Source organism: Apodemus sylvaticus, chromosome 5, assembly GCF_947179515.1.
Source record: "Apodemus sylvaticus chromosome 5, mApoSyl1.1, whole genome shotgun sequence".
Classification (NCBI taxonomy): domain Eukaryota; kingdom Metazoa; phylum Chordata; class Mammalia; order Rodentia; family Muridae; genus Apodemus; species Apodemus sylvaticus.
Genome location: NC_067476.1, coordinates 26363518 through 26388426, shown reverse-complemented (window position 1 = coordinate 26388426; position 24909 = coordinate 26363518). Strand labels below are relative to the sequence as shown.

Below are 24909 nucleotides of genomic sequence, written 5' to 3'. Positions count from 1 at the left end.
ACAAATAATGTGGTATATTTACACAATGGAGTACTATTCAGTCATCAGAAACAATGAATTCATGAAATTCTTAGACAAATGGATGGAACTGGAGAACATCATTCTAAGTGAGGTAACCCAGTCTCAAAAGATCAATCATGGTATGCACTCACTGATAAATGGATATTAGCCTAGAAACTTTGAATATCCAAGACATAATCCACACATTAAATGATGTCCAAGAAGAACGGAGGAGTGCCCTCTGGTTCTGGAAAGACTCAGTGCAGCAGTATAGGAGAAAACCAGAACAGGAAAATGGGAAGGGGTAGATGGGGGAAGGGGGGGGGGGGGCGGAAGAGGACTTATGGGACTTTCGGGAATGTGGAGCCAGAAGAGGGGAAAATAATTTGAAATGTAAATAAAGAATATATCAAATAAAAAAAGAAAGTTAGATAAATTTACATGTTAGTATATATTTCTCTCTATTTCAGTTTTAGGCACTATTTGAGTGTATATCTACTTCAGACACACTTCTTTGGTAAAGTCTTTATGTTTGGTTTCACTTCACTTTATGACTACCTGTACTAAATGTGGCACACACATTACCAGATTTTATCCAATAATATAAACTGCATCAGGTAATTAAATTTAAAAGTGTACAGAGAGACTTTTCAAAGAACACTCTTTTATGTTTATAACTTCAGGATTTTCCCTTAGTAAGTTTAGTTCCTCAGAACTTAAATTTTCATGCAAATTTTTAATCAATAATAATTTTTGTCTCATGGGAAATTGGGCACCAAAAATATTATTTCATGTTACCTTCAATGATTCACTTCTTGATTAATGACCACTGGATTTAAAAAAAAATAATTTAGTTTGTTCCTTTCTTAACTCTTTATCCTTTCAGTATTTGCTTTTCAATTAAAAATAGATTGTATTCCCTAAGGTCATGAATAGAAGATTAAGCAACTTTACTAGTAAGCTCTTCTTCACATTAGCATTAAAAAAAATCACTACTTTTCAACCAGGGGCATTTTGCTTTTGGTTGTCACATATGGCAATAAGGGAACTTTTCCTCCATGCGTTCAGTAGAGATCAGTCTTTATTTCCTCCTCTTCTTCTTCCATTGCCAGGATATTGGCAGCATCTTCTATACTGTTTTTCATGAATCACTTTCTATCTATACCTAATCAATATTGCTATCTCAAAATTGAATAGTTCAGGTGATTTCTTTCAGATATAATGTATCATACAAACCCTATTTCAAATATACACACTCATTCTGATAGCTTCCAAGAGTGTTGACTTCTTAATGCCCTGTAGCTCCATCTCTTTTTGGCAAATGCTTTCTCTGCGACAGAAAGCATGAAAGAAAGAACAATTAAAAGACTACAAAAAGCCTTCTGTCCCAATTGGTAGTGTATTTTTAGTTTCAGAGCACCACAGCAGATTCATGTTCTGTAATGTTGCTGTTGCAGCAATATAGCACAATGTGCCCAGTTATTCAATTGTGCCACCTTCTTTTTACGTGGGTTTGTACTTACAACATTTTTAATAAAATTCTGGATGATCTTTCAAGCAGAATATGTTTCCAGGAAAACCGAATAAGATTGTAATGTTCTAACATAAAATGTGAGTGCAGGAGCATTGATTTCTTGGTACTAAGATCCTTGTCACTAGAAGCACATAGGATACTGTTACTGATATGTTGGAGCTTGTGAAAGAGGACAGACTTTTCAGACATCAATGAAAGGAGAGGCCATTGGTCCTGGGAAGGCTTGATGACCCAGTGTAGTGGAATGCCAGGTCAGAAAAGTGGAGGGAGCGGTTGGTAAGCAGGGAAAGGAGGGATAGGATCGGGGGGTCTTGGGGGAGGGTAAATGAGGAAAAGGGTTAACATTTGAATTGTAAATAAAACAAATATCTAATAAAATAATTTATAAATAAAATTTTTGAAAAACTTCCTTATTGTACTAAAGACTAAATACAGCAATAAAGAAAGCAATGTCTATTGGCATAACTCACATGTTTGAGGAAAGCTGATGTATATTTGATGGAATTTGAAAGTAGAAAATGTTTCAATGAAGAACATTCAATAAAGATAATCGTCTATAGGTATGTATTAATGTAAAGCAATTGAGAATGTCAAAGTAGAACTGGGCACCATATAAAGGTAAGGGTATTCCTGACAGCCAGATGGTAGGATGATCCAAACATAAGTTTTAGAAATTGTAAAATGAATGATGGATCTCCAGACAAGTTGAAATTCTCAACAACAATACATATGCTGTCCATACTTTACAGCATCGGTTTGAAACATGAGACTCTTTAACTTGCAATTTTTGCTTATGGATTATTGTTCTCAAAAGTTTTGAAACTTCACATCCTCCTTTACATTCTGCACCTATAGGAGTAGCTCAATTTCTCTATTAAAAGCCAACTTTTTTTGGGGGGGGGAAGTACATTTTTCAAGAGCTTAAGCAGGAGTGAACATTTACCTCTTCTAGGTTTCCCCTTCTCAGAGTTGCTTGTCATGGCAGAAAGGACAGAATACAGCATGGACTGCTGTGAAAAAGGAATAGAATGTAGAGAAGCAGAACATCTAAGAACTGAATGGTCTCTACAGGGCTGCAATAGCAAAACAGCTATCCATTCACTTTTTCTCCAGCCTATGTCCCATGGCATATTCTGAATTAGTAGTAATCTACTACTAATTATTCTGGGGCCTGAAGTTATAGACAGAATCTTCATCAACTGCTACTTGTTCGATTTTGACAACAAGAAGGCAAGGTAGCCATGTGCTTAGAAAGAGAAATACACCAACATTTCAGATTATAAATAGACATTAAATGTGAACATAGCTGAAGCATCACCTTGGGCTTCATGTTATAGCAGGGATTGGGTAATAGACTAGAGCACAGGTTAATGGTTTCATGTGTTCATTGAGCCACGTAACACACTTTTGTTCTCTGTACAAATGAAAAGATTATACTCAATAGTAGAGAAAAGCCCCTTCATGCCCGTTTCACTTCAGAAATGAGAGTTCTCTTAGTTCATATAGTACAGTGGAGGCTTCAAAAACATGCAGCACCTCAATTAACTTGGTAAAAAATAATTTTGCAATTTATATATAACAGGGGACATAAACTCTAGTTTGCCAACTTAAAGGGTATAAATGATAAACTTCATAACATTTCCATTTAAAAATCTTTTTCTTAGACCAAACTAGTGAAAATTAATTTAAAAATGACTTCTCAACATAACTACATATTATCCACAATTGAATATGTTGTGTCACAAATGACATAGTTACTTGAACCAAGTGACGGAGTTGGGACATATGGTGTGTGCCTATTGGTCTGGTACATGCAATTGTTTTCATAACCATGAGAAATAATAACAACTATGCATTTATATTTAAAATGACCACAGTGTACTTTTGCACAGAACTAACCTTGCTCTACAGTTAGTTTTTCTGAAGTTGGATGGTTAATTATTATTCTCAACTTTATTGGGGGGGGAGAAACAACTAGCATAAGACAACAATAAAACCATTTCTGGGTATGTCTGTAAGATCATCTCCAAAAAGAAATAAGGGAAGATAAGGAAACTTACTCTGTGAGAGACTTTGGAACACTAAGGACAAAATGGATACCACTACAAAACTTCAAGGCTCAAGAACCTATGTAGAAGAGGAAAAAGAAAGAGCCCAATATGGTGGATGATTCCAAGTAAACAGTATCTTTCAGACACAATAGGGCTAATGCACATGATCTCACAGGAGTTATGGGTGAACTTAGAATTTCAAATCAGAGAAAATTCCAACACTGAGAAGGAAAGTGAGCAGAAACTCTCACCTATTACCATGAATCTTTTTACAAGTATAACTGATGGGAAAGAAAAACAATTTGATTTTCCAAAAGAATGATGCTACGTATGTCAGCCACACTACAGGAAAGTACAAACCCAAGGCCAGCAATGATTGGCCAACACAAAATGGACTCCATGTTTGTGTTAGTATGTGTGTCTGAGTCTGTGTGTCTGCTTTTAGTTTGTTTTTCTACTTTTGTATTGATGTTTTTCTATTGCTTTTGATTTTTATATTTATTTTTATTGTTGTTGAAAGAAATGATATGAAAGGAGGTGGATAAAGACATAGAACAGATTTAGAAGGATTGCCGTGAAGGAAAAGAATATAATAAAAAATATTGTATGGAAAATTTTAGCCAATAACAACAAAAGAAAAGCAGTAAGAATCACTCAAAATGTAAGAGTGACCATCCTTCAAGAAAGGAGAGAGGTGGGACAGAAAGCAAGAAGAGATGGCCAGGAAAGAGCTCTGCTTTTAGAAGCAGGTAGTAGGCCACTCTGCCGACATACAACCCCTGCCTTGGTCAACCGAGAATTCAGAAACTGTGAGATTAAAAATATAAATCTTCCTCTAAAGCTACTTTATACACACAGACAACCCAGAATTGAAAGAAGTCTTTACCATCTGTACTTCATACACTTGTCAAATATCCAAAATTTATAAAGAAATATAGAAATTAAATATTAAGAAAAGGATCTCAGAAAAAAATCACATGTTCTCTTTCATATATGAATACATATGAATATATGTGTGTATTTATGTAAGTATGCATTCAACTATAGTATGATATACTGAAAGAACAACATGAAAGAGTAACATTTGATGAAAAAGGCCAGGAGGTAGATTAGTTCTCAAAGCTAATTGTTTTTTTCAGATTTGTATCTGTCATTAATACCCCCATATGTGTATGTGTATGTGAAAAGATATATACATCGATAGATAGATAGATAGATAGATAGAGCATAGACAAGCAAATTATAGTGAAAATATAAAATCCAAATGGATGTTCCATGGCTGTAGGATGACTATTCTAAAAGTAGAAGTTCATTGTGATGTGATGTGGCTGGATGAGTGTTTGAATAGCTATACTAATCTAGCTGTGTGATATTTTTTACTGAATAGCCCGTACATATTTTGGAGAATTTGGTACTACACGTGCACTCTAGAGTATAGAGTATAAAGGCAAAAATTTTATGATTTTATTTGCATGTATTATACAAGCATATGTCTTCAAAATAAAAGATTAATGCCTACCATCTATTGGGAAAAGTGCTCTAAAAAATTGGGATGAGAGATCTATTAATCTATGAGCATAATGATAGGTCATTGTAGGTCAGTTTTGTGTTATGTCCAAGTAACAGAAAAGAAGGAGATTTTTTTAATACACTCTGACCTGTCTAGACATAGGTTTTTGTGCCAATAATGTTGCTATGTACAACTTTCCTCTTGTGGAAAGGACTTTAAATCCAACCACAACATGATCTCCATCCTTTCCACTATTGCAACAATGGGCATTTCTTGGTAGGCTAATGGTTATTATAGCTCCCAGGGTTCATGGCTGAGTAAGACTGATGATTACTAGTCTCCTCTGGCAGCGTATATAGAATCTTCAGTGACAAATTGCAAGTAGGGATAAAGTTTCCAGGCAATTACTTTTTGTTCTATGTTTCATGTATAAAGTGTCTTTAGCAGTAGGTTTTATAGCAAATGCTGGTAAGTAACCATAAGCATTACCAGTAGTCTATAATATTGGGAGGTGATGGGACCTCATGCCCAACAACTCCAAAATATGGAATTCATTCCTGGCACTAGACTTTTTGTTTGTTGGTTTACAATGTATAAAAGGAACATTATTACCACATTACTGGCTAACTATATCTTAACAGTTTATATACATTTTAGGAAGTATGCACTGTAGTAGATTTCCTTATGACTTTTTCAAAATATCCTTAGTGATAACCACTCCTACCCATATTGCCTTCATAACCCAGCAGTCTCATCTCATACCACAATTCAACAGTTCATGCTTCATTATTAAATTTAACCTTCTATATCACTAAATCCTACATCTCTTCCTTGAATATCCCTGACATGGTCTCTAAATATCTCTGAACCTAGAGACTAAGGAATGTTCAACCTTATAGGAGATACCTGTATTGTAAGTCCCTCCTCTCAAGACTTGGAAATTGTCACATTAGAGAAGCAAGGAAAATCGTAAGAATTAGAAGTAGTGGATGATGACAGACAGTGTTTTCTGGATGCAGTATGGCAGCTAAACACATGAATTCATGTTTGTTGTGACAACGTGAACAAAAATTGCACAAGTTCAAGCTAGCCATAATTCCAGCACAGAGGGCAGGAAGCCTGCTCAGAATTCTATCCATATCTGAGGAACAATTGTATATTCCAGGATCCTAGGATAGGAGACATCAGTTTTCCTTAGGGTTGTGGTCACTAGTACCTAGACAGTGATACATTGGAAAGCCAAATCTCTAACAGTACAAAGACAACATAAACTGGACTTTATGTGTTGAAAAAGGTAAAGGAGTGTGGGTGGATCTGAGAGGAACTAGATGACAGGTGAATATGACCAAAATGTACTGTACAAGAGTCTCAAAAAACTGATTTAGTTAAGGGATGATTGTCTTTTACTTTCTACCATTGAGAAGTGAGCATGGGACTTAGTATGCTTTTGGTCAGTTTAACAGAAGCACTGGTCACAATAGGAAATGAATATCTTAGACTTTCCATGGTGATAAGGAGAGCACCAAACACTGTAGAAGCTCTGGGACAAATGTTTGTATTGAAAAGGTAACCTGACATTATTACTGGTGCCGTGTTGTACCTGCAAACAGGAGCCTAGCATGACTGAAACAGATGTAGGTACTGATAGCCAATCATTGGACTGGGGTAAAGAACTCTTATGGAAGATCTGGGGAAGGATTGAAGGAGCTGAAGAGGATGGCAACCCCATAGGAAGAACAACAATATCAACTAATCTGGAACCCTTCTGGAGTTTCCAGAGACTAAGCCACCCTAGTCCAAATTCCCAGACACTGACATAGCAGGAGACTGCCTTTTCTGGGTGAAGTGGGAGAGGATGTGCCTAATCCTGTAGAGACTTGATGCCTCAGGGAAGGGGCATACCTTGTGGTGGGGAACACTGGGTAAGTGGGTGAGGAGGTAGGCAGGTAAGGGATGGAAAATACCCTCTCATAGGCAAAGGGGAGGGGGTAAAGTACTGTTGGAGAGCGCACTGGGAGCGGGGCAACATTTAGAATGTAAAGAAATGAAAAAATAGAAATTGTTACTGATTAAAAAATAAGAAGAAATGAAGAGGTTCATGCTAATGTGTAATCATTTCTGCAGGTAATGTGACAGTCCATAAATTCTTGAAAATGCTGTGATTAGCAAGTACCTATGTTGTATTTGCAGAGAGTCTCAGTAAGGAACACCTAATTTTAGTCCCATGGTTTTTTTAAAGATGGGTACCATCTGTAAGAAATAACACATCACTTTTTTCAAATTAAGATGCAGCCTATAACAAGTCTTGTCAGCCACTGAGTGTCTGGTAAAGAGATATCACTCGGCTGTGTGATCAGATCTATACATCATGAGCTATGTTCTGTCAAACAGAAAAGTGGCACATCTCAGTGGACTCAACATCAATCCATCATAAAATCCAAGTGTCATGGCTAGAATCAAACATAAAGAAATCCAGAGGGCACAGAAAAGCCATGGTAAAAAATGCGACAGGCCTGCATCACACTCCATTATGACATTTGTGTCTTTTACTTACTTCACACCTGTGATAAACATGATCATACTCTTTACCTGGCTGAGAGAAGGGATAAAAGTCCCTGAATCAATTGTGTTGCTTTTCTATTTTTTTAGCATATACCAAGGCAATTTATTGTCTTGTTATTTCAGAACTGGATTGGCTCTGAACTTAATCTGTCCTGGAAAACCTCATGGTAATGGACTGAATGAGAACTATCTTGCACAGGCTCAGGTATCTAAATGCTTGCTCTTTGTTTAGTGGCATGTTTTGGAGCTCTCATGAAGCCTTTAGGATATGCAACCTTGCTTAAGTAGCATACCTTTGAGGGCAGGCTGTAGGGACTGTGGCTTTGTTCTATTTCTAATTTACTGCCTGTTTCATGCCAACAGTTACACATGATGTCTTAGCTGGCACTTATGCTGCTGGCTGCTATGCCTCTTCTCATTGATGAGTTTATTCTTCCAGAAATCTAAGACAAGAAAATCTCTTCTTTCTGTAAGTGCCTTGGGATTTAATCCCAGAAACATGAAAGTAGCTAAGACACTATTAAATCATCTGAGTTTTGGATGGTTTACCTAACCCTCAGAATTCTATAGAAAGAAAAATTACTAGATACAAGAACGTATAAAAAGACATCTGTCCAGGCCCTTCTAGCTTTCAAATCTCTGTTATATAGTTAAGTGTAGTTCAGAGAGGTTCTACCTTTGTATGTTACTTGGCCTTTTTCCCCCAGCAATGTTTAATATTATTTTGTTTTGTGGATTTTTTGTTTTGATCATTTTTCTTTTCACATACAATTTAATTGGTGTTCTGATAAAGTTATTGTATGTTTGTAGGCATCTCCTTCCTTAGGTTGGGAAATTTTTCTTCTATGATTTTGTTGAAATATTTTCTTGTTTTTGGAGCTGGCACATTTCACCTTCTTCTATTCCTATTATTCCTAAGTTAGCTATTTTCATTGTATTCCAGATTTCCCAGGCACTTTTTAGATTTAACATTGTTTTGGCTGATGTTTCAATTTCTTCTATCTTATCTTTTACACTTAAAATTCTCCTTCTATCTCTTGTATTCTTTTGTGATGCTGTGTCTGTTCCTGTTTCCTTTCCTAAGCTTTCCATCTCCAGGATATCCTCAAGCATGGTTTTTTTTATTGTTAGTATTTCCATTGTCAGCTCTTGAACAGTTTTATTCATTTCTTTCCCTTTGATTACATGTATTTGTATTTCTTTAACTGATATATTAGTTTGCTTTTTAAAGTCTGCTATATATTTGCTTGTATTTCAAGTTATTTCTTTGAGTGGTGCATTTATTTGCTCTTTAAAGGCATATACTATCTTTATAAGGTTGGATTTAAGGCCGTTTTCATGTGCTTCACTTGTACGATATTCAGGGCTTGCTAGAGTGGGATAACTTTGCTTTGAAGGTGCCATGTTGCTCTGACTATTGTTTGTGATCTAACCCTGACCTGCAGACATTTGGTTTTACCTGCATCTTTCTGGTGTAGCAGGTATCAGGAAGGCAGTCCTAATCTGGATGTTCCCTATGTAGAAGGCCTCCAGTGGGCAACCTTTTACTGAGTATTCTTGTTGTAGCTGGCTTGGGTTTTCCTTGTTTGGTGGGCCTGATAGAGGCCAGCAGAGTGGTGACCAGACATTGGAACTCAGGAGGACAATCTAAAGCTAGGTCAGGACAACTGAAGCTGAGCATTCCTCAAGGAACAGACTGGGAAATCAGAGATAAGGGTCCAACCCTGGATGTTCCTTCATTGGATGGCCTGACAGAGGCCAGCAGAGCAGTGGGCAGAAAGCTGGCGCTCTAGGGAAAGTTGGCTGCTAGCTCAGGACAGCTGGGTGGGGAAATGGAGGTGGGGAAGAGGTCTAATCTGGTTGTTCCTTGTTGGGTGGGCCTAAAGGAGGATGGCAGAGAAGTGGCCTGTTAGAGGAGCTCCTGGGACAGCCTCCAGTTACAGAGAGTCTATGGGGATCACCCTTCCTGAGATTCCAACCAACCAGGGATGGACAGACTGAAATGGCCACCTCTTCTATCTAGCAGGTGGAAGGATGGGCATAGAAATCCACCCACAAAACCTTCAACCCCAAATTTGCCACGCCTAGAAAATACACAGGGATAAAGTTGAAGCAAAGACTGAAAGAACTCCCAACCACTGACTGCCCCAATTTGATACCCATCTCATAGAAGAGAAACAACTTCTGACTCTATTGATGTTCTGAAATGATTCCAGATAGGAACCTAGTGGAGCTGTGTCCAGAGAATCTTCATCCTGCAGCAGATGGAAACAGATGTAGAGACCCATAGCTAAACATCAGGTAGAGCCCAGGGAGTCTTGTGGAAGAGTGGGGAATGGAAGTGAACAAGATGGAGGGGTCAAAGACACTATCAGAAAGTTTACCAAGTCAAGTAAGCTGGGTGCATGGGGGCTCACAGAAACTAAACAACCAACCAAAAAGCATGAACGGCTAGATCTATGTGATTCACCTGAACTGTACCAATAGACGAATGGGATTGGGACTGCTGAGGTGAAGAATTCTCAGACCCTGGAAATCTAAGTGTCTGAGACTGCAATAGAGCTAGCTACTCCCTGTCTCCATGCCTGATTTGGGGTAAGAAACCATTTGCCCTATCTAGATGATCACTTAATCATTATAAAGAGACAAATCTCTTGCCCCTGGAAGTGTTGCAGGCATGGCTGCTGTGTCACATGTATGCCAGTAGGTAGCAGAGAGGACAGAGTCTGTGTCTACATTTAGAGTTCTCACCAATTGTTGGTCTACCTTCTGCCCCACTGCTGGGGTGTAAGGCACACTGCTAGGCAGGCAAAACTCAGAGAGTGCTTGACTGTGTCTTCCTGTACTGCTGTGATGGGAAGCACTGAGACACCTCTTGCTGAGGGTTGGAAGAATGCAGTCTAAGATGGGGGTGGCCAATGTTGGAGGTCCCTGAGTGCCAAACATCCAGTCACCACTGGAGTGCCACACAGAGGAGTGGGGAATGAAGGATCAGGGTCCACAGGCCTGCAAAGAAGGAAGGAGCAGGGTGTTGCCCACCATCTCAGGAGGATGCCTGGGTGCCAGTAACTCAGACCCACTCTACTTGAACAAGTTTCCTGGAAAGGTTCATTATCCCATAACCAGTGAACATCTGAATGATTAGTAGTCCAACATTCCCTGAAAAAAAGCTACCTTGAGACAACCACCAGTCTGACCATGCAGGCTTCTTTAACTCCCAGGACCAGGGATTATAGAAGAACTAGAGTCTAGAAAATTAGTCCAGAACCTAGAAGAATCTGCTCTAGGACTGAGAGACCCAAGTGGGAGTGACCTGGAGACAGACCCTCTCCTGGGGCCATTCAGACTTGCCAAGAGAGAAGAAAATACTAGATGACTGCTAGACCAGCACCATGGGGACTGGACTAGGAGCTAGTCTGAGATGACTACCAATTGGACATGATAAAGTATGGAGGGAATATTTTGTGTATTGTATGGAAGCATCACCTGTCAACATAAAAACCTAAGGCTTAGGCAGGAACTTGAAGGTGGGGCATTCAGGAGTCAGTGAGGATTCTGGGGTACAGCCAAGAGTAGGAATATTCATCAAGAAAGATATGAAGAGTTGATAGTATGGTACCTGAGAACAGGTAATTAGCCACAAGGCAGAATGGGGATTGAAAGGGTTATTTTAAGTGATGATCTATTTAAGAAAACTATAGCTACATGGCCGAGTATTTATAAATATATTTTGAGTCTGAGTCTTATTTTGCTGAGCATGGGGATAGGAGGAAGAGCCAGACTCAACTTCTACAACCCAGGACTGTTGCGTAGGTAGTACTTGCTGCTGGGGCTTCAGATGTAGTACTGTGTTCCTTCCTAGCTGCTGGGGTGCTAGCCTCATAGGATGCTACCACTCTGCTCAGGGGAGGCAAAATGCAGCCTAAAATAGGGTTTCCAGCCCGTGTTCCTCTGGGTGAGAAACGGTAGGGGCTGGGATGGAGGCTGTAGTTCTAAAACTCCTGTGCACTCAGATGCTCCTGGGGACCACAAGGAGTTGGAAATAGACCCATTGGCCTGTGATGAGCCAGGGGCACAGGAAATTGCTTTAGTTCAAAGTGAGTGCCAGGAGTGTGGTGGGCCCTTTTGCAGGAGACTTAGGTGCAATTGTGTATGATGAAAGCTTCCTCCTGCAGTGGGTCCTTGATGGAGAAGGTACTTCTTGCTTGTTCACACTGCTTTATTCATGGTGAATGAAATTGCATGCAACTTAGTTGTCATGAACCAGAGATTGCATACTTTTTGCAAGAAGGAATGCCTAGGAAAGGATTATCATTGGATAAATACTTGGGCCTGTAAAAACCTCATTAGAATGGAGTACTCTAGGCTCTATGATATGACTGATTGTAATGGTCCTTTTAGCGGGGTGTAGTGGTCACATGCTCCAGGACAGGAATCTGGTTAGGAATTTGTCTGAACTATGTTGTTCTCAGTTTTATCAGGTATATTAATTATGACTTACTGATGTGAACAGGCATTATGACCAAAGCAACTTTCATAAAGGACAACATTCAGTTCTGGTTTGCTTATAGGTTCAGAGATTCAGTCTACTATTATCAAGGTGATAGCATGACAGTGCCCAAGCAGATGTGGTGCTGGAGTAGCTGAGAGCTCTACATCTTCATCTGGAGGCTGCTAGGAAAGGACTAGTTCCAAGGCAACTAGGATAAGGGTATTAAAGCCCATGCCCATAGTGGCACACCTACTCATCTCACATCTCCTAATAGTACCACTCCCAAGGACAAGCATATATAAACCATAACATTGAGATTCTGAACTTCACTACTACCCTACCAGTTCTTCTCTCTGCTGGCACTGTCTGCTACCTCACACTCAAGATTACCTCTGCTCAGTCCCATAATGTATGAGCTAGACATAGCACTCTTGAGACCAGTTCTGAGATGACCCTAAACATGCAAAGAGCATAGGTGCCTCTAAGAGAAGCAAGTAAGTGGTGGAGAAATGGAAGAGAAACGTAAAGGGTTTGGGCACAATTAGGAGAGGCAGAACTGTACACTCAAGGATAGTGAGGAACAGCACAATGTGAGTAGTTGGTGATGCTACCCAGGACCATGGTAAGGCTCTACCTGTGCTGGCCTCAGGAGGGGTCAAGTCTGATTCTATGGCCCTGCTGTGGCAGGGGTCTGCTACAACCAAAGTCCAGACAGATGTCTCCAGTCTGGGTTCGTGCTGGGGGACAAGTCAATGTTCTAGGGCTTTGCAGAACTGGATCCATCCCTTACCTGAGCATCAGGGAGAGCTGGCCTTGGGGTCAAGAAAGCTAGAGACCAGATCCTGCACCTGTCCAACTATAGTACTTGGGAGAGGGGCCCTTCACATTGCAGAAGTTGTAGGTGAGCTACCTACTAAGGATATGAGCGTGGGAGACCTAGCCCGATACCTCTTCTTTTGTGTGGTAGTAAGGACAAGGAGAGATGGCCTTCTCCCCATTGCCACTCATCACCAGTGTAAAACAGGATACATGGCCCTATTTTCATAAGAGCAGGAATGCTGCACTTTATTGGTTGTACCACTCATGAGGGAAGGCCCTGCACCTTACCTGGGCAGCAAAGAGGAGCTGAGCCTGGGAATAGGGGCATGTACCAGCCAGCCCACAGAGCATGACCATGGGAGATCCCACCACTTGTCTTGCATGCAGTGGCATGGGTGAAAAAGAGATGATTCTCCTTCCCACCCCTTGCCACCTACATCAGTCAGTACAGCTGGTCCTGAGATCACAAGAGCAGGAGAGCTCTCCCTGCCCTTCACCTGCTGCAGTGCTTTGGGGAGAGGGACCTAAAGCTCCCCTGAACAACACAGTAGAACTGAACATGGTACAGGCATGAGTAGGTTGGCCCAATGGTATGAAAGTGGGAGATCTGGTACTGTCTCTTGTCCACTGGGCAGTAGCACAGATGAAGGCGATCCAATCCTTCCTCCCTCACCATCTATGGCAGGCACAAGAGTTGGCCACATGTTAAGTAGAGTGGGAGAATTGGCTATGTCCCTCACCAGCAGCAGTACTCAGGGGACATCAAGCCCTGCACCTTGATTAGGCAGCAGAATAGTGCTGGTAGGGGTTGCTGCTGAGCCAGCCCCAATGGTGTGAGAGCAAGCAATCCAGCAGGCTAACCAACTCAGATACTTTACAAGTTCAGATCCAGGTCTTGGAAGTAGGCCATCCTAACCTCTACTCTTTTGATGAACTGCTGGAGTGCATGTAGGGGACAGTTTTACAGATCCAAAACTATAAGAACTCCATCACACATAACAACAACAGGATATTCAAGAGGAGTTCCAGTGAGGTTTAAGTATTTATGGAGTAGTAGAAGCCAGAAATCTTGTACCAAACCAATGAATCATTGCAATAAGTCATTTCAATCAAAGCATGGAGTATACTGTGAAACATACACTGTGACACACTACAGCTTTGACAACAAGAATTTTCCCTTCTTTGGTTATGTGGAGGTTGCAAGAGTAAAGTGGATACAAAAGGAGGGGATGAGTGGGTTTGGGGTACATGATCTGAAAATCACAAAGAACCAATAAAAAGGTTTATTAGAGACAAATCCACAAACTTTTAAAACAGTAGATGAATGTAAAAGTTGTTTAGCTTATCATAATGTTCTGAACTCTGCTTATGATTTTTTTTTTGCTCCTTTTCCCTGACTATCATATAGTCTACAGTGGAGATATCCAATATGCATGCAATGATGTATTTACTCAATACTTGTTTTATACACTTGAGAATTTGATCATGTTTAATAGGGCTTGTGGGCATGAGAAACTATTTTTTGTTATTGAATTTTATTTATATTTTTTCTGGCTACAATATTAAACAGTATATTTGTTTTGTACTACATTCCCAAGGAGATATCCTTTAATCAACAAATAAGAAAAAACTTCCCACTGGATTTTCAAAGTTAAGATATTACTAGTAAACATCATTCTCAAGAGGTAAATGGGGACAGAAAGGAATGGGGAGCAACATGTTGCAGTTGATTATGATTAACTTCATGAAAAGTATCTGTAATAGGTGATGGAATATGAAAGACTAGACTTAGTAAAAGCAGGTAGTCCACTAGAGAGTGTTTAAGTAATTATTTGTCCACTTCTGAGAAAGGTATATTGGGGTGAATTCCTAGCTTTCAGAGGTGAAAATCCAGGACACTTGAAGGGAGAAAACTTACCAGAATGAGCAGCAAAGTGGAGATATGTCCAAAATCATTTACAGTCTGTGATAGTTAGTACATGCTTGGTCCAGGGAGTTGCACTATTAGGAGGTATAGCATTGTTGGAGTATGTCTGGCCTTGTTGGAATAGGTGTGTCACTATGGGTGTGAGCTTTAATACCTTCATTCTAACTGCCAGGAGTCCAGTATTCTCCTAGTTTCCTTCAGAACAAGAGGAGGGAGTCTCAGCTCCTCCAACCCCATGTCTGCCTGGATGCTGCCAAATTCCCACCTCGATAATAACTGACTAAACTTCTGAACCTGTAAAACAACCCCACTTAAATGTTGTCTGAGAGTTACCTTGGTGTCTGTTCACAGCAGTAAAAGCTTAAGACAACCTAAGAGTAGCCAAACCAACATACTGGTAAAGGTTGAGAATTCCAGAGGTCTTTCATTAATCACCCCCTTGTAAATATCACCAGGAGAAAGGGCAAAAAGAATCAAAAATGTTATTTCTGAGGAGGTAAAATGTACTAAACCGACACTATAGCCTGTTACTTAAACTTCTCTTTTAGGACCCAAACTATTATTTCTTCTTTTGGTTAGAGTATTTGGTTTAAAAGCCAAAATTTTCAATCTCTACACACAGTGTAAATCTTTATAATATTGTATGCCTTCTACATGGTATGCAGTCCTTTCCAATGATTAACCAGTGAACTATACAAAAGGACTCCATGAGTGACCAACTCCTGAAGAAGGAACAACGCTGTAACCATTTGGACTTTCTATGATTTGATAGCTCCTAGATAATGACTTGGAGACCTATTACCATTTATGAAAGCTTAAGTGTCCCAAATAACTCTTATAACTCTGATTAACCTGCATAAATTATTCTATGTTCTATCACATGGCTCATTATCTCTCCTGTTTCATAAGTCCAACTACCTCTGCCTCTCAATAACTGATCAATTTCTTAACCCTGTCTGATGAATTCAATCTACAACCTCAGACTCTTTCCTAGAGTCCCTAAATTTACACAGAAGTCCCAACTATTCTCTCCTCCTATAGACCATTCATCTCTTTATTAAAGTCACTCAGAACATGCTTTAGACTGATGAGAAAAGACAGATACACATCTTGATACAGTGCACAAAATAGTACTGCAACACAAAGCATCTTTTAGGTCAGCATTGGAAAATGCATGTCCTCCACAGTCGTATTTACTAATGGTGGAACAAGTTTGTTACTCTGTTTACCACAATAAAGTATACCAGTGATTTTCTGTAAGTTTCTTCCTATAGCTCCTAAACTTAAACGGGGTCTTTATTTTATCTTTTTCCATAAGGAAGTCCTTTGCTTCACAGCTCTGTCCTTTCACATAAATGGTGCCACTTCTCAGCTCATTTTAGTTGCTTGGGAAGCCAACATTTGTAAAGTATTTGGACTGTTCATTTTCTTTTTTTCACACCCCTCGACGAGTTTCTAGTTGGGGATATCCACCCTTCACTTTCTTTGGGCCAAGTCCTTCACAGAAAACCAAATGGAAAAAAGTCACATAAGTGAGCCATATAGCTGTCAACTGCCAGTTTTCATACCCAGTTGTCAAAGTTGTATAGGACCTAAACTCAGTTTTTCTTATTACATGGTTTCATAGATTAGAAGATGTTTTGTATCTTCTCTCTAATTATATTTACTTTAAAATATATAATCTTGTTGTAGACATCCAGCTACATAGGATACGTTTTCTGCTGGAACAATCAAATGATTTATAATTAAATTTGATGATCCTGTGATCATATACATACATGTAATATTATATGAGCTGATTTTAGGAATTATGTATTTAGAAATACACACACATACACACCTGTATATGTATATATAAATGTAGGAACATGAAAAAGGAATGAGCTTAAGAGAAAATAGGGTTCAAGGAAATAGAGATAAAGTGGTAAATGATATAATGATGTTATAACTTTGAAAAATAATCTTAAAAATATTTTTCAACTCATTTGCTAGAGACTTATTAAATACCAATATTTAAGCAAAGACAAAATTTACTTAAATAAATTATGGTCAAAATTTTAGTAGTAGGTTCTAAGATGTAACACATTGGCTTTGTACTTTAGCCTGAATTGGTTTAAGATATTGTCATGCTTCTAAGTAGAACATTTATTATAAAGGTTGTATCTTTGAATCACTGCCTTTCATTTAAATCATTTTTTCTTTATGAGAGCTCCATAGCCTCAGTAATAGTGTCAGGACTTGGGACCTCCCCTTGAGCTCGATCCCATTTTAGGTCTGTCTCTGGACTTTCTTTTCCTCAGGCTCCTCTCCATTCCCATACCTGTAATTATTTCAGAGAGGCACAATTATGGGTTAGAGTTGTGACTGTGGAATAGACCCCTTTCCCTCACTTGATGCCCTGTCTTCCTGCTGGAGGTAGGCTCTATAAGTTCCCTCTTTCCACTGTCGGTCATTTCATGTAAGGTGCCCCCTTTGAGTCCTGAGTGTCTCTCATGTCCCAGGTCTCTGGTGCATTCTGGAGTGTCCTCCCCTAAACTCCTATCTTCTGAGGTTGCCTGTTTCTATTCTTGCTGCTGGCCCTCAGGACTTCAGTCCTCTGCGCATGACCACACTCCAGAAGGCCCAACAAACAGCTGAGAGAGTCAGATGCAGATATTTGTACCCAACCAATGGACAGAAGCAGCCAACCCCTGTTGTTGAATTAGGGGAGACTGAAAGAAGCTGAAGATAAGGGTAACCCTGTAGGAGGACCAGCAGTCTCATTTAATCAGGTCCCTCAAGATCTCTCAAACACTGGACTACCAAATAGACAGCATATACCAGCTGCTATGAAGCCTCCAACACACATACAATAGAGGAATTTGGGGTCTGTGTTCATTCAGAGAAGATGCACTTAACCTTCAAGAGACTGGAGGGCCCAAGGAATTTAGATGTCTCAGGGAGGGCTGGGGGGTGGACACATCCATGTGGAGACAGGGGGTGGGGAGGAGGTGTGGGAAGTGGAACAGTCAGAGAATGGATGTGAGTGGGGGAATAAAACATGGAGTGTAAAAAATAAATTAATAAAAAAATCATTTAAAAATTAACTTATAAAATTTATAATTTGTTATTCACTTTCATTTTCATGAAAATACAAATTATTAACTCTTACAAATATTTCTGTCTTAATAACTTCTTTATGAGGTAGACATTAGATATTTCAAATTATTTGTGTTATTCATTTTTCTACTTATTAATCTTATCTCCATTTTCTTTCCTATTGATACATATAGAGAATAAACCAATCATTTTAGACATACATTAAGAAAATAGCATTAAAAATAATTGCATTAAAAATGAAATTAAGGGTCGCCTTCTTGTCACTCATCTTGAGGTACTGATTGAGAGTTGACCCTTATGTGCTGAAAAATAAACCTCTTGCTTTTGCATTGATCTGTGTCTAGGTGTCTCACTCAGTAACATCTCAAAGTAAGCACTACTGACTGAGGGTCACAGTCTTACATTTGGGGGCATGTCCTAGGCTTTGAGCAGACCCTCTAGCAACCCCCAACTAGGCTGATCAAAGGGAAAAATAACAGGTTTTGCAACATCAACAGAAAACTAAGTAAGTGTCTCTGTCTTCTGCTTTCACTTTTGGCTTGGGAGTACAGTGTTGGCTGGAGAGTCTTTGGTCTGGTGTGGTCAATTGTGGTGGGCAGACATGCCTTAATGCTGTAACTGTCTGGAGTCTGGAGGATGCTTTAGGCCCACTGGAGGGAGTTGGGAGCACTCTGCTCCTTTTGGAAGAAAACACATGATATGAGAAAGAATCTACAGAGTCTTACTCTAACCTGGATTCTGTGCACATGGCAGGAGTGAACTGTCTGTGGGCTGATTAACTTTCTCTGTGTTCTTGGACTTGGACTGACATTATTTTTGGATGTGTTCTTGGACTTGGAATGACATTATTTGGAAATTGGATACACTGAATCTACCCCATTAAATATCCTAAGTAACCACTGGAGGGAAGTTAGGGAAAGAGGAGATAACTTGTAAAGAGTAGTGAAGAAGAGCAAGTTAGTTACTCTCTATTTCTCCAAGTGGCCTACTTTTGGAGTCAGGTGGTCACCCATAGGGATCTTTGACTTGCAGGTGATAAAAGCAGTAGAGGAAAATGTCTTTAGGCAAGGATCCATTGGGTACTCAGACCAAGTGTCCTATATAGTTACCTGGAAGATTCTAGTGGAGGACCGCCTTCCCCCATGGATAAAAGCCTTTCTTTCCCTAAGACCCACCTCTAACAGGTTCTGCCTAAAAGGATAAAGGAAACACAGGAGAAGGGATCCAGACCTGAGAAGAGGTTGATCCTCTAAGACCCTTCAACAGTAGACCTGTGGCTCCAAGGCCCTCCTCCTCCATATCCCCCTTGCCCCCCACCATGGCTCTGCCAGTGCCATCACTGGCTCTGGGATCCTCAGCCCAAATGAGACTGAGGTCATTGTATTCCCTTTTACCAGAGGGAGGAGAAGTAGGAGACCTCCCCAACTTCCAGGTCTTGCCTTGGGACCCGAAGTCTGACAGTCACCTCCCTTGATACCACTGTGGCTTTCCCACTGAGGCATATGAGCCTCTAGTTGATAAGGGAATCAGGGTATGCAATGTTGGCCCTTCTGTTCAGCTGGCTTGTGTAACTGGAAAGCCTAACAACCTCGCACCTCACCCCCACCCTCACACACTTCAGATAACCCCAAGTGGCTTTCTTGGGGTTAATTTCTCTGAGACTGTTTCATTTACTCATTAGTCCACCTGGGATGATATACAACAACACATGAGAGTGCTCTTCATGATTGAACAGCGAGAGAGGATAATGTAGGAAGTGAGAAAGCATGTTCTCTCAGACAAGGGGCACCATCTATTGACCAGGCTGCCATCCACAGCGGGTTTCCCCTGACTACACCTGACTGAAACGTTAATGTGGCAGAAGGTAAGGGGAAATTTGACCAAGGTTGATGAGGTTAAACAGGGACCATGAGACATGTGAAGTTTTTCTAGAGTGACTCATGGAGGAATTCTACTAATATACTCACTATGACCTTAGCAGTGAAGAGCACAAAGCTATTATGACTATGGCTTTCATAGACTAAGCTAGTAGAGATATCTGGAAAAAGCTTCAGAGACTAGAGGGACTTCAGGATAAGTTGTTGAGGGATTTACTGCAAGTGGCTGAGAAAGTCTACCATAACAGACAGAGGAGAAGAAGGAACAGATAAAGAGAAAGGAAGAAGATGAAAGGGAGATGTAAAAAGAAAGGATCATGGGCCTCCATGTAAAATCAGACACACTATAACTAATAGAAAAGAATCTGGGGAAAACCCTTGAGGACATGGGCACAGGGGAAAAGTTCCTGAACAGAACGCCAATAGCTTATGCTCTAAGATCAAGAACTGACAAATGGGACCTCATAAAATTACAAAGTTTCTGTAAGGCAAAGGGCACTGTCAAAGGGACAAAATGGCAACAACAAATTGGGAAAAGATCTTTACCAAACCTACATCCGATAGAGGCTAATATCCAATATATACAAAGAACTCAAGAAATTAGACCCCAGGGAACCAAATAACCCTATTAAAAAATGGGGTAGAGATCTAAACAAAAAATTTTCCACTGAAGAAATTCGGATGGCTCGAAGCACCTTAAGAAATGCTCAACATCAGTCATTAGGGAAATGCAAATCAAAACAACCCTGAGATTTCACCTCACACCAGTGAGAATGGCTAGGTTAAAAACTCAGGAGACAGCAGGTATTGGCTAGGATGTGGAGAAAGAGGAACACTCCTCCACTGCTGGTGGGATTGCAAGATGGTACAACCACTATGGAAATCAGTCTAGCCATTCCTCAGAAAACTGGACATGACACTTCTGGAGGACCCTGCTGTACCTCTCCTGGGCATATACCCAAAGGATTCCCCCACATGCAATAAGGACACATGCTCCATTATGTTCATAGCAGCCTTATTTATAATTGCCAGAAGCTGGAAATAACCCAGTTGTCCCTCAATGGAGGAATGGATACAGAAAATGTGGTATATTTACACAACGGAATACTACTCAGCAATTAAAAACAATGAATCCATGAAATTTTTAGGCAGATGGTTGGAACTGGAAAATATCATCCTAAGTGAGGTAACCCAATCACAAAAGAATACACATGGAATGCAATCATTGATAAGTGGCTATTAATTAGCCCAGAAGCTCTGAATACCCAAGACACAATTAGCATAACAAATGACTCCCATGAAGAAGTAAGGAGAGGGTCCTGATCCTGGAAATGCTTGATCCAGCATTGTAGGGGAGTATCAGGAGAGAGAAAAAGGAGGGAGGTGATTGGAGAATGGGTGGAGAGAAGAAGGCTTATGGGACTTATGGGGAGGAGGGAACCAGGAAAGGGGAATCATTTGGAATGTAAACAAAGAATACAGAAAAGAAAAGAAAAAGAAAGAAAAAAGAAAGGCAAGAGTAAAGGAAATTACAGAGAATCAGTAGTCAGGGAAAGTGAAAAAGAGAGACACCAAAGAGAGAGAGAATGACCCTTGTAAAGAAACAGAGTACATGCTGCAAGGAGAGAGGACACTGGGCCTGAGTGTGCCCCAACAATTGGAAGCCTGGGGCAGGAAATCCCAGGCCTTAGGAAAAGTACCCTCAAATTGAGAAGGTGTTAGTCCTGGGAGAAGACAGTGATTGGGGTAGATGAGGATCGGACCCCCTCTCCAAACCCACAGTAACTCTGAGAGTAGAGGGGAAAACCTCTCAATTCTTGGTGAACATAGGAACTCAATACTCAGTCCTCCAAACTGATAGCTCCATTTCCAAGCAAGAATCTTAGGTCCAAGAAGCCTATGGCACCAAGATGTACTCATAGACTACCCAAAGAGCAGTGGACATAGGGATAGGCTGGGCATTCCATTCATTTATGGCCATCCCAGACTTTCCCTACCCTCTGTTGGGGCAAGATGTACTCTTTAAGATCGGGGACAAGATATACATCCTGCCCCAAAGGCCACAACTAACTGGCCCAAAAAGAGAGTCCATGGGAGGAACAAAGACCTCTCTGACCCCTGCCAGGAGTTGATGCTATCTGGTTTACAGATAGGAGCAGTTTTCTCCATGAAGGTCAGAGTCTAGTGGGTGCTGCTGTGGTGGATGGCACAAATGTCATCTGAGCAGAACCTCTAACTCCCAGCATATTGGTGTAGAAAACAGAGCTAATTGCCCTCACTAAAGCCTTGGAACTTGGAATAGGCAAGAAAATTAACATCTACATGGATAGCAGGTATGCCTTTGCCACAGCTCACATCCACGGGACTATATACTAAGAGAGAGGACAACTCACATCAGAGGAAAAAGAAATAAAAAACAAGGAGGAAACCTTGGATCTCTTGGATACTCAGATGAAGCTGGCAACTGTGATTATTATTCATTGCCCAGGATATTAGAAAGGAAGAGACTCAGTAGCCTGAGGCAATAAACAGGCAGATCAAGTGACTGGAGGAGTGGCAATGCAGGAGAATATCTCATTTATGGGCCTGCAAGAGACACCAGCTGAGGAATGGGGTTGGACTAAGGCATGGACTCACTTAAAATATACTGAAGATAAAAGGACTCCGTTTGCCAGTCACCCTACCAACTACTACGTAGAGAAAGAAGGGCACATATACACAACAAGAAAGACTATACTCTCAAGAAAACAAGCTGAGAACTTCCTTTATCAAATGCATAAATGGACTCATTTAGGGATAAGAAGCTCATCCAAGCAGTCAAGGGATCTAAGATATATTTAACAGACTTTAGGTTTTACAGCAGAGAGACAGTAGAACAGTGTAAGGTATGTCATCAAGGAAATTCTTATGCAGCCAAGACTAAACAGTGCAAGAGATCTAGGGGAGAACTGGCTAGGGTTTATTTGGAGGTCAATTTTACAGAAGCCAGGAAATATAGTTGCAAGTACATTCTAGTGTTTGTGGATACTTTCTCTGGATGGGGTGAGGTTTTCCCAACCAAGCAGGAAACAGCTTCTGTGGTAGCCAAGAAGGTATTAGAGGAAATTTTTCCAAGGTTCAGAGTTCCCACAGTAATTGGATCAGACAACAGTCCTGCTTTTGTCTCAAAGGTAAGTCAGGGATTAGCAGAGATACTGGGGACTAATCCTAACCCTAACCCTAACCCTAACCCTAACCCTAACCCTAACCCTAACATTACCCTAACCCTAACCCTAAGCCTAACTCTAACCCTAACCCTAACCCTAAACTGGAAAGTGGTAAAATGGTTGATACTAGAGAAATCTTATATCCTATACTATCAGAAAACACTAAAATATGTGCCTCAAGATTAAAAATAAATTGGGAAACCTGGAAAGAAGACTTGACCCGCAAATTCCCACTTTGATAGAAATCCAGAAAAACAATAGGCTCCTAGAGAAGTAGAGTTTAATTTATATCTTAGAGTTTCTGTTGCTATGAAAAGACCACAGCCAAAAGAAATTTGGGGAATACATGGCTTATTTCATCAAACAGTATGTATGTAGTCCATCATTCAAAGAAGTTAAGGCAGTAACGTGAATTCTGGAACTGGAAGACAAGACATGGAGGAGTATTGTTTAATGGATTTTTCCTTCTATCTTGCTCAGCCTGCCTTCTTCTACATTTCAGGACCACATACCCAGGACTGGAACCATCCACCATAAGCTGGGCCCTCTCCCATCAAGCATCCATCAATAAAATGTCCCAAAGTCTTCCTAAAAGCTGATGTGATGAAAATATTTTGTCATTTGAGAATACCATTTCTCAATTGAGTATCTAGACAGAATTCTAGCTAGTGTCAATGGTACATAAAAGTAGCCAGGGAAACATATTAATATGTCAAATGATAGGGAGAAAGAACAGACATCTGCAGATATCGCAAGTGTGTAACTGAAATAAAAGGGGAAACCGTGCATGACTGAAGAACACACTGGGATCTGGAAAGAGATATCTATTAATGGTAGTCAACAGACAAAGACACCAGTCTGCCCACAAAACCTTCTACCCCAAATTTGTCCTACATACAAGCACAGTGACAACGAGGGAGCAGATGGGGGAAATGGCCAACCAAGCACTGCCAGAACTTGAGAGCCATCCCATGGACAAACACCAATCCCTGACAGTACTAATGATATTCTGCTATGCTTGAAGACAGGAATCTAGTATAACTGTCCTCTGAGAGGCTTCACCCAGCAGTTAACAGAAACATATGCAGAGACACACAGACAAGTATTAGAAAAGTTCAAGAGTCTTGTTGAAGACTTGGGGGGAAAGATTGAAGAACCCATCGGGGTAAGGACTCCACAAGAAAACAAACAGACTCAACTTGGACCCTTGGGATATTCCAGAGACTGGATCATTATCCAAAGAGCTGGACCTATGTCCCCTTATAGCAGATATACAGATTGGTCTTCACATGGGTCCTCCAACAACTGGAGCAGGGCATGTCTCTGGACCTTTTGCCTGCATGGGGATGCTGGTCACCTCATTGGACTTAGTAGAAGAGGTCCTATCTAGTCCTGCAGTGATTGATGTGCCAGTTGGGTTGGGACCAAATCCAACCTCCCCTTTCTCAGAGGAGACAGGAAGAGGGATAGAGGGAGAAGGTATCCAGAGGGGTGTTGAGAAGAAAGGGGGCTGTGATGGAGATGTAAATTGAATAAATCAATAAATTAAAGGGGAAAGGGGAAAAATAGGTAATGGTAATTATGAAGAAATGAATAATATATTCCTTCCATCTGTCATTTATGGTACTGATGTACTCTCATCCATATTTTCTACAGTTTTAAGATTTAAAATAAAAAATTTAAATATTTTGTGAAATGAATTCTCAAATGTTTTGATATTGATGAGTCTAGATAAGGGGTACTATGGTTGTTGTGATCTTACTTCGGAATGGGAGATACTCAAACATGAAATAGTTTTTTCCCAGTGAGATGTGGGGGCACATGACGTTAGC

The 24909-nt window shown here is 40.3% G+C and overlaps 1 pseudogene; it reads left to right on the top strand.

The window, feature by feature from the left end:
* Positions 1-10310: 10310 nt before the first annotated feature.
* On the top strand, positions 10311-10402 carry LOC127686582 (uncharacterized; annotated as a pseudogene).
* The last annotated feature ends 14507 nt before the right edge of the window (positions 10403-24909 follow it).